This window comes from Python bivittatus, unplaced genomic scaffold (genome assembly GCF_059951505.1).
Source record: "Python bivittatus isolate LINGU-HERP-01145 unplaced genomic scaffold, Pbiv_v1 ctg000610_np1212, whole genome shotgun sequence".
NCBI classification, from domain to species: Eukaryota; Metazoa; Chordata; class Lepidosauria; order Squamata; family Pythonidae; genus Python; species Python bivittatus.
The window spans coordinates 28335541-28346417 of record NW_028277088.1 but is presented as its reverse complement, the minus strand read 5'-3'; the positions used below and the strand labels follow the sequence as shown (position 1 = coordinate 28346417).

Here is a 10877-nt window from a genome sequence, read left to right as displayed (position 1 = left end):
ACTGGAAACACACACACACACACACACACACACATTTTAAGAAAGGATATCAGACATATATATCCTTTTAGCCCTGCCCACAAGTTTGCAGATGAAGAGAGAGAACCAGCTGTTTTTCTCATGGTGAATCAGAATTACTTGGGGAAATATAGCTTCCTGTTTTTACATGGATGGCTATACTCTCACAAAGCCAGTTAATTTTGGCGAGGTCAATAGAGCACATTTCATTAGTGAAACTTTTCTTTCCATTCAAGACATATGTTGTAAGAAAGTAATATAATTAAGACCTCAGAGAAGGGAGCTGCATTTAAATAGTCTATGAAGTATGGATAAATGCTGTTATTTTGTAAAGCTTGATAGGTTCCTAGCTGTTCCAAAAGTCATCCAGTCTAGAATTATGTAAAACAGAGTTCTATACCCCCATATTAGTATATTTTGTTACATGTATGGCTTCTTTGACGTATTAACGTAGTCTTAGATGTCAGTACAAAATCCCCTTTCTCCAAGCTTCCCAGTCACTTACTTTGGAACTACATATATATGGATTTGTTTGCCCTCTGCTGTTATGAGATGCATAGTGCCCTGAATTCTGACACTGATTAAACTGCCCCATTTTCAAATATTTTCTCAAAATGGCAGTATTTTCAACATAATGTGTACAGACACAGCTCTCTGTTTTCAATTTATCATTTTCTAGCATGCATATCTATGAAATTAAACATGATGTGAATTATAATGAATTTATCTATGTGAGTGTATGATCTCATTAATGCACTTATAAATTTGATGGTAATTTGCCATATCTAAATACTCCTGAATTCAAAAATTGTGGAATGTGATTTAAAATGTATAATACTTTTGATATTTTGGATTGTTATTATGAAATAAGTGTGGTAAAATGAGTAGAAAACGTATGCTTCTTTACTTTGTCATATTTGAAGAGTTTCCACCCCATTCTGGGGCTCTTAGGTGGAGTTGAATTAGAGTAACATGAACACGAGGTGACTGAGTCTGAAATTTCAGCTCTCACACAGAACTGACTTGGGTGCTTGATCAAGCAGTTGTTGGGATTGTCTTTGGCCCATTTGGAATGCATCTGTTGATATTCTTTCCTTTGAGCATCAAGATCCACTGGCCACTGCTGAAGCTCTTCATGATGCTGGTGAAGATGCTTTGCTTGTTGGCTTAACTCTTTCTCATGGAAACTCAGCTCCACCTCAAAATGCCAAAGCAGATTTGTACTTCTTCCACCATCTCCCATCCCTCAGGCTCATTAGACTTTTTTCTTGACTGGATTTGGGAAACTCAACCAGTGTCATTAGCTGATCCACATTTTTCAAGACCTATTTACACATGTACTTCTATTCACTTCCATTTCTAATTTGTCATCCTTCTGAGGATTGTAGATGCTCTCCAGCAATTTAAAGAAAAGAGCCTCTAAATTCTCCTCCTGTAACATCCTATCAGCATTGGTGTCATTCAGTTTGAAGAATGTCTTTGATTTATATTCATTGGGATACAAGCTGTTGATTTTCTTCCCTGATTGCAGCTGTCTAGCATATTGATCTTGAGATGCTTCTTACACTTCTTGAGCTGTTTATAATGTGCTTCCTCCTCTTAAGTGTCTTCTTATTTGAAAAGTTTAGGTGTTCCTGACACTCATGCTGTTTATCATTTGAATTTCTCATGGTGAGCTCATCATACTTCTCTAGAGACATTAATGAGCATCTCCAAATCTCAGGCTTTAAATGTATGCTGATTTTGAGGGTCTAAATGCTTAAATTACTTTAGCAAATGCTTTAATTGAATTTAGAACAAATGACTCCAGCTGACAAGGGTCATAGCTAAGGTGGATCGGCAAGTCCAAAATGGAAATTGTATGAAAGCTTTTGTGATGGAATGGTGTTATGAAGGCCACGCTCAGGGAGATAAGCATTTCCTTAGCCCTCAACAGGAGCTTGGGAAGTTTAAGAAGATGAGACTGGCACCACCCTAAGGAATTCATGGTGTTGTGGCTTGCTGGCTTGGGAACTTAGGTTCAGTCTGGAGAGATTTCTGTCTTGAGGTGGAAGCTAATAAACGCAACAGAACTGTATTGCACTGTCTCGTGGAGTTCTTTGGGCTGAACCTGGCAGCGTTTTAATCCAGACAGAAGGGAAAAAGCAATGAGCTCCTATATCACATTTTTCATTTTCACCTAAAAGAAAATGATGGCACCAAAGTGGGAATTTTTTTCCAATGTGGCAAAGATAAAGCTGCAGCCAGGAGCTAAATAGCCATTTTAATTAACTTCAGAGGACAACACGACACTTAATCCCCCGAAAGGCATAATCTTTTTTTCTTCTTCAATATATCCAGAACTGAAGTTTTCCAATTAATGAATGCCCTTCCAAGGAAGTGTGAGCTCTAGCTCCAATAACTATGCAAATGAAAAGTTCCCCTCAGTTCTTCAGTAATTACTGCTTGGAAAGGGACATATTTAATCAATTATTTTGACTATATTTACTTTGTAAAACAAAGTAATATCTAAGTTCATAGGAATACAGCTGTATTTGGGTGTAACTGGATGTATAAGCCCTCCAGGAATCCTCTTTAAGTTTAAAAAAAATATTTAGAAGTTTTCCAAATATTGAAAGAAAGACAAGTAAAATCAGGCAGGTAAGTTTTCACTTAAATCTCACTAAAATAAATTTACTGAATAAATGTGGGGAAGGAAACACCAATACTTATTTGAAATAACTCCATTTTCAAAAATAAAAGTGAGTATCCAAGAGGTAGGTGAGAACATCCAGATCTTTAAGACTGCAAACATAAAGGAAACAGGTGACTGCATACATGTATAAGAGTTTTTTCTTGAGTGGATTTGGGAAACTCAACCAGTGTCATTAGCTGATCCACATTTTTCAAGACCTATTTACTGTACACATGTAGTTCTATTCCACTTTCATTTCTAATTTGTTATCCTTCTGAGGATTGTAGATGCTCTTAGGGTATAGTTTTCCCTATGGATGATGCTAGATCAAATCATGATTTGTAAAGAAGGAAAAGTGTTGAGTCACCTAGGGTCATACAGACCTATTTAATTATTGAACTTACTCTCAAAGAGAACATATTTTTTTAAAATAAAAATGATATATCCTGACCAGACTGGATTTGTTTCAAAGAGATACATGGGAGACAACACCAGACATATTTTGAATGTTATTGGCATAAATTTAAAATAAACCCTCAAAGTCGCTAGTAACTTTCTTGATGCAGAAAAAGCCTTTGACAATTTAGAATGGTCAATTATGCTTGTAGTTTTGGAAAATGTTAGTTATAGCTCTATTTTTTTTCACATGGATATAGAGTATTTATAAAGAATAAAAAACCAAGATAATAAATTGTTCTTTATCACAACAATGCAGCATACTGAAGGGGTCAAAAACAAGGTTGCCCCATTTTCTTCTCTCTTTTTACTGGCACGATCGGCACTGAATGTAGTCATGAAAATAAAATTTCATGAGATAAACTAAGCAGTTTATTTAAGAGGAGAATAGAAAGAGTTCATACTGATTCAGTTTTAATTGAAATAAACTATAATATTTTAATATTCTTCGGTAAAAGAAGAGAATACCCAATCAGCTCCAGTGATTGTAGGTAGCATCTCATCTGCCAGGCCATGAAAAGAGATCTTTCCATTATGAACTATGCTAAGTCATAGCTTTTAGGCTGAACTCATGAAAATGGATCAGGGCAGAGTTTGGACATAGGAACATTTTGATAGATAAATCATAAGACTGAAGAAGTGACAGTCATTTCCTGACTCTCCACAAGAAGCTTATGATACTTTTTTTTAGTAAAAGGGTCATGCTGGAAATTATACTAAATATTTTCTTCTTCTTCTGCTGGCCTACCTCACCTCTTCTTTTGAGAAGAATGGATCTTTAGCAAAAATTGAGATTTAAAAATGTTTATTATATTAAATAAACCAACCAAATATATTAATATTCTCTCTTTGTGTATAATAGTGTGTTACATTAACATTTTAAAAAGAAGAAAGAAAGAGTAAGACTTTTAAAAATGCTCAGAATTCTTGTTTATCCTTTCGTTAAGGTATATATAGACAAAAAATACACATGATCAATTCACTGCTACAAATTTGGCACAGGTTTTAGGGCTGAGCTGTGCTTTGTGCTCGGCTTCCAAAAGGTGCTTTGGAGCATGCAGGAGCATGAAATATCTTAAAGCCGCCACATGATCCCAGGAAAAAAATCCAGCTGTTTTAATGCACTCAATATAAGTGCTATCCTTGCATTCCCATGCACCCCAAAGCACTTTTTGGAGATTGAATCCAAAGCACTCTATAGCCCTGGTAGATTTATTCTTCCATTACTATTCTTTTGGCCACTTTCCAATATGAAAAGTCCACAGTTCTTGATATTTTAAAAAATTCCAAATACTGCAGATATAGCTAAGAGGAACAATAATGTGCCAAAATCAAAGTTAAGAGTTCCTTGGATTTCACACCAAAATAACCTTAATAGCCTAGAGGTGTCCAATAAATATGAAGCAAAGGTTGCCATTATTTTAACTTAATTTTAAGATCAAATGACCCAATTTTCACATAAAGCAAGTCCAAATCAATAGATTTTAGTATGTTCAAGGAAAAAGCAAGGTGCACTGTGCCAGAAGAGCAATTGGTATGTTGTAAAATGAGTCCAGAAAACTAAGTCAAGCAAGTTGTATCATAGAAACTCTTTTTTCAAGGGATGAGGAACCTGTGGCCGTTTAGGTGTTGGATTTAATCAGATGGTTAATGATCAAGGATAATAGGAATTGCAAATTAATTTCTGGAAGGGCTTCAACATTTGCATACAGTTGCTTCTGGATCTGCTCCCAGGAAGACAGAAAATGATTAGATGGGTATAAGGGACAAAGAGAAGTATGTGTGGACTTCTGTTTCAGAACAAACATTTAATGTGGAACTTTTCCTATTTCAACTGGAGAGAGAGAGAAAAGGATTCCAATGAGATTTTTGCAATATTTCAATTCCTTTTTATACACATGACCACTCTAGTATATTGTTCTTCTTATTTTCTCTTTCCTAGACTAAAGTATTCCAAAACCTAAAAGTTGATTACATGAGAGATGACCATATTCTTTGTATTATTGGAAGGCAGATTATAGTTGAAACCTGGAACCTTCTAACATTAAGAGAAGTTTGTCATTAGATCTAATTACCCTAGCAGAGACTAGACAGTTATCTGTTAGAGATGCTTTTATTTGGATTTCTACACTGAATAGGGAGTTGGATTTGATGGCCTAAGTAGCTCAGTTTTATATGACAGCAACTCTTATCTTCATCCATGACCTGCCTGTCCCCAGTCTAGCAATTATTTTTTCACATGCACAGATAATCAGTTGCCTCTTGCTGTCTTGCAATGCTTCAGTGGAAAGAGACAGATTTCCACCCATTTTTATGTTTACAGTTGCATGGTGTCACATAACTTCAAAACATAAAATGCTATAGCTTGTATTTGAAAGCCCATTATAAGTGTTTTAGATGAAATGATGTTACAGTTAAAGTATAGAGAATTTTTTTTCTTGTATTCATATTCTTGTTCTTAATACACATTCCAAAGAAAAAAAACATTCAACAGCAGCAATTTGTAATAAAGAGACCAAAAATGGCTAAACCACATTAACTAAAGGAAGCCTACGTGAAAATCCTGGTTGTGTCTTCCTGGTTACAGAAAACAAACAAAACTGTTGGACGTGCATACCAATGAAAAGCTGCCAAATCAAATATTACTTTATAAAGTCAGGAAAAAACTAATTTTAAAAGGTTATTGTAGGTTATTTGTGGCCATGTCTTGTTCACATTAAGCATGATGTCATCTTGAACAATCTTCATTACCGTTTTATTTCTATAGTCTATATTTGAGATACTCTCTCTCTAAGAATATATACACAAAATTCTCTTATGAAACCTTAATCAGTCATCTTCTACAAAATGAATAGAAAATCACAAGTCAAAATATAACTAAATATCTGAGTGGCTTCAGAGTGAAATCACAGGGGCTATTTGAAATAGGAGGGGGAAGGAAAAGAAGAAACAGCTTTTGCTATTTTAAAACATAAGTTGAATCCCTGTGGTTACTAAGAGGATAAAAAGACAAATGCACAGCAAATTATAACTGAAGAGGTTAATTGTTGTAAATTGTTGTGAAGTTTAATAATGGCCAGTAGTGATAATCATCTAATTATGTCAAGTTTATTACTTTTCCATTTGTGGCCCATTGCTGAGCATCAGATACTTATGAGACAAACATTTGTAGCACAAGAAGAAATGCGTTCATCTATATAGATGGTATTGAGTTCATATATATACATTGTACTCAGAAGTAAGATTTGTTTAACCATGGTTTTTAAATAAACCACACGTGACTGAATTCATATGTAATGCTGAGCCATGAAATATGTTTTACAAACCATGTTTCTTGGTGTACATAACTTAGTCAACTGTAATGTGGTTGGTTTTGACTTCATCTGATGACACGATTCACACATTATGCTAAACCATGGTTTGCATTTTTAGCCTAGTGTAGTGTATAAAGGTAGCTAATTGTTGCTAATTCAATAATCATGATTGTCACAATGGTGGCTTAAGATGTTGTTTGAATCCAGCCATTGTGTCTAGTGGATGTTATTGCTATTTCTCTTCCTTAGATGACCCCTAGAGAGATGCAGTGCTCACACGAATGTCTTAAGACATTTTGCTGACTGAGAAAAAGCAGCAAATGTACACATACACTATACTCTCTCTTTTTGGCTTGGCTGTATTTTACTTCTAGTTGGGCCAAGGATGACTCAACTGGAACTGCTTGTGTTGGCAACCTGCAGACCTCACACAATTATACTCAAGAACTTAATTTACCCTTTTGGCAACTGCGGCTTGTCAGTGATCTTTGTCATCATATAATCAAGCAATAACCCTGTATCTCTTTAGTTATTTTCAATTAATAACCCTTCAGCCAGTAACAAAATACATACTGCTTGATCTCACATTCATGATCTTATTTTTGGTACTATTAAATTGCATTCCATTTATATTGTTCCAATTCATGAGGTCATCCCAATTCATTTCTGCATAATTTCCTGCTCCTTTTCTTATGTTAACAATACTTAGCTTGGTATTATCTGCAGATTTCATTAAAACATGCCTATTTTCCACACTCAACCCTTTTAAATAAATAAATAAAATAGAACCTAAGGAAATGGGTTTTTTTTTTTCCTCCCAAATTCTTTTTTCTCAATTAAGCAAGTTAATCCTTTACCCAAGCCTGATATATTATCCTCTTTAAAAATCTGGGTATAAAACCATGAGACGTAAGGGTCAGATAGATGGGGGAGGAGAGCAAATAATGGAATGTGCATTGCATGAAATCATGATACACATTTCGTCATTTTTTCCTCAGCGCTGTTTGTACCAGATGATACCCCTGCTGTGAGAAATCCATAATACAGAGGAAAGCCGCTACCTTAGGTAGCAAATCTTTTTAGACGTGTAAATTCAGTTGGTATTTTGAGATGATGATATGCAAATAAATTACCATACATACATGATATCCTTTATTTTTCATTTACAAATGAATATGCTGCCCATTCCCTGCTACTGATAAAGACACTACAAATGGTCTTGAGCTACATGGACCAGTCTCTGACCTGACATAAAGAAGCTTTTCTATGGCCTTTGACTCCTGTAATTAAAATTATTATTATTATTATTATTTTGACTGGAGGCATGAATATCCATATGTCTGGGCTCTCAGAAGGGCTAAGAAAGTGTAATCCTATGAACACCATTTCTTCCTTATTTCTGCAACATGGCTGGCTGGGGAATTCTGGGAGTTGAAGCCCACACATCTTCAATTGGCCAAGCTTGAGAAACATGGCACTAGATCTTCCACCAAAAACACATTTGCACTGCCAATTCTTCTGTTATAACACAAAAATAAGAGGCCTTCCAGTTGTAGCATTTGGCCAATTTGGGCAAGATTTATAGAATAAGTGGTTGCTACATTGTGCATTGTTCAGACTCATGAATTATTCATAGGGCTATACTCACCATACATCACTCACCAGGAAAGCAACCTATGGCTGCATTTTCCTGATATTTATTTATTTATTTATTTATTTATTTATTTATTTATTTATTTATTTTCACATTTATATAGCTGCCCATCTCACTCAAAGTGACTCTAGGTGGCTATATACTGAAATGGTTTCAAAGGACTGTTTTCCCCCTTTGGTTGCCTCAAACACTCCTGTCCACTTTGCATGTTCCTTTCTTCTAGTCCAGTCCCTACACTTTGACTAGCTACCCTGCAGAGGAATGAATGCCCCCCTCAACTGATTCAGTGGCTGCCATGATCTCTAATGTTTTCTAGAGCTACCATTAAAAACAATAGTGCAAGAGTTTAGTAATTATAACACTGATATTAAACACTGGTATTTCAAAAACCAGCAGAAATGTTATTATTATTTAAAATTACTATTTTACTTTCTCTGAGCTACCTACTTTCCACTCAGCATTTTTTTCTTTAATAAGTCATTGAAACAGTGCACCAGTGCAGCATTCTCTCTAGAAAGCAAATGTTATAACCCCTATACTATTGCAGCACTGTTCTTAAAGGAAACTCTAGAAGATATTAGAGACCAACAGGATGGCAAGAAAGGATTTTATATTTTAAAGCTGCTGTTTGTGCCTGTATATATGTGCATTTTGATGCTTTAACTTTGTATCTATATAGTCTAACCATGTATATATATAGAGAGAGACTCAAACACATAACAGTACATATATTCACTAAGACTCACCCACAGGAAGAAAAGCAACTGGCAATTATTTCCTGAAACAGAAAGTTGGGAGGACACCAGCAGTGAGGACTGACTAATTTGCAAATGGTTTTGCAAAGTGTCTCAGCCAGACAGGATTTTCTTAAAACAGCTTAGAGTCAAGCCAGCATAAGCACAGGAGAGGATCAACTTTAGGATGCAATGCAGACATGCCTCTAGATTGTCAATTCTGGGTGAACAAACGTCATAATCGCTACACTACTGTTTTGACATTATCTTAAAATATTTGCATCATTACCTTTTAAACCAACCCCAAATTTATTTTCCATATGCAAGTTTTGCGTTTCAGAGTTGTAGGCCAGGAAGTTAGTGAAAAAGGTAGCATTTGTCAGAAAGTGCAGGAGTAAGGCTTATTCCCAGTAATAGGTGACCGTGTTTTGCTTAAATGCTTCCACATGTGACTTAACAAATGGCTTTTATATTCACTTCCTGCTAAGCAAAAATCTATAAATCTGACTTACAAAGTGCCTTCATTTCATTTATTTTAACCCATCACTTTATAACTGCATTTGTCTATCTCAGCTACAGTTTTAAATGAATAGATATAAAATCTTGGTGTTCTTCCAAAGTATCACTTTTTATAAGTATTTAATTGCAGGCAGCAACTTAATTTATTAAGTTGTAATTGTTTTGTTTTGTTACTCAGCAGCACAGAAATACATACCATTTTCCTCCATCAATATTAATAGCAGTCTTGCCTAAAAACAATTCCAGATTTAAAACAGGAAGAAATTTAGTTTGTTACCTTTCACTTGCAGGAAAACGATCAAGTGTTAAAGGATATATTTCTTCAGTTATAGAGCTCCAGTTTCCTTGTAAATTCAGAAGGAAGGAACTGAAACAGTCTTACAGAACCAAGGTATATTATCAAAAAAGAAAGTGTAGAAATACTTTCCCTTGTACTTGCTATTTATTGGGTTTGATGGCTCATTTGCTTGGCTTAAAAAATAACTTCATAATATGAATTTTGTGAATGATTGATTACGTGGCACCAAGTTGTTGTCAACTCTTAGCTACCACACAGATAGATTTTCTCCATGACAATCTGTCCCTAACCTGGTCTTTCAGGTCTTCCAACAGTGCACCCATCACCACTGTAACTGAGTCCATCCACCTTGCTGCTGGTCATCCTCTTCTCTTTCCTTCCACCTTTCCCAGCATTAGAGCCTTTTCCAGAGAGATCTTTGCATAATGTATCCATCATGCTAAATCTGGTCCTAATGTCAGCATAAACTAAATGACATTTTCATGGAAAACTAATAGAGGAGATGGTATTTTTGCAGCAATAAAAAGAAACTGATTTATTTCTTCAGTAAAATATAGATTGGTAGAGTCTGTTGTCACTGTAATCATTCTTCTTATTAGTATAATATAGCGAGAGGGGAAGAATGGTGGTACCACTTGACGATCTTTGAATACAAATTATCAGTCATTTGGTTTCCACATCATTTTAATTATTTAGTTGTTTATTAATCAAATTTATATAGTCACCCATCTCACAAAAAGCAACTCTGGGCAGCGTACAACAATCAAATAAAACTACAAATAGATAAAAAAAATCATTATAAAAATATAAAAATCATTATTAAAAATTAAAATATTTAAAATATTTAAATTTAAAACATTTAATATTTAAAATAAACCCCAGGCATGGAGAGAGTAAGTATATCCACCTCAGTAGTGGAGCCATCTAAACATGTCTCTGGTTCCCTGGGACCCCAGGCCTGGTGATATAACCAGGTCTTGAGGGACTACCAAAACATTAACAGGGATGGAGCTAACCTGACTTGGGGGGGGCGGTATGTTCCATAAGGCAGGCACCATAGCAGAGAAGGCCTGCCTCCTGGGACCCACCAAATGTAAGTCCCTAGCAGATGGTACTTGCAACATGCCTTCTCTGCCAGATCTAATGGGACAAGCTGATGTAATCAGGGAAAGGCAATCATGTTAAACATTTTTTAAAATTTTGGTTGTGT

General features: G+C 35.3%; 1 pseudogene; it reads right to left on the bottom strand.

Moving 5' to 3' along the window:
- Positions 1-770: 770 nt before the first annotated feature.
- On the bottom strand, positions 771-5896 carry LOC112540506 (nucleobindin-2-like; annotated as a pseudogene).
- Positions 5897-10877: the final 4981 nt, after the last annotated feature.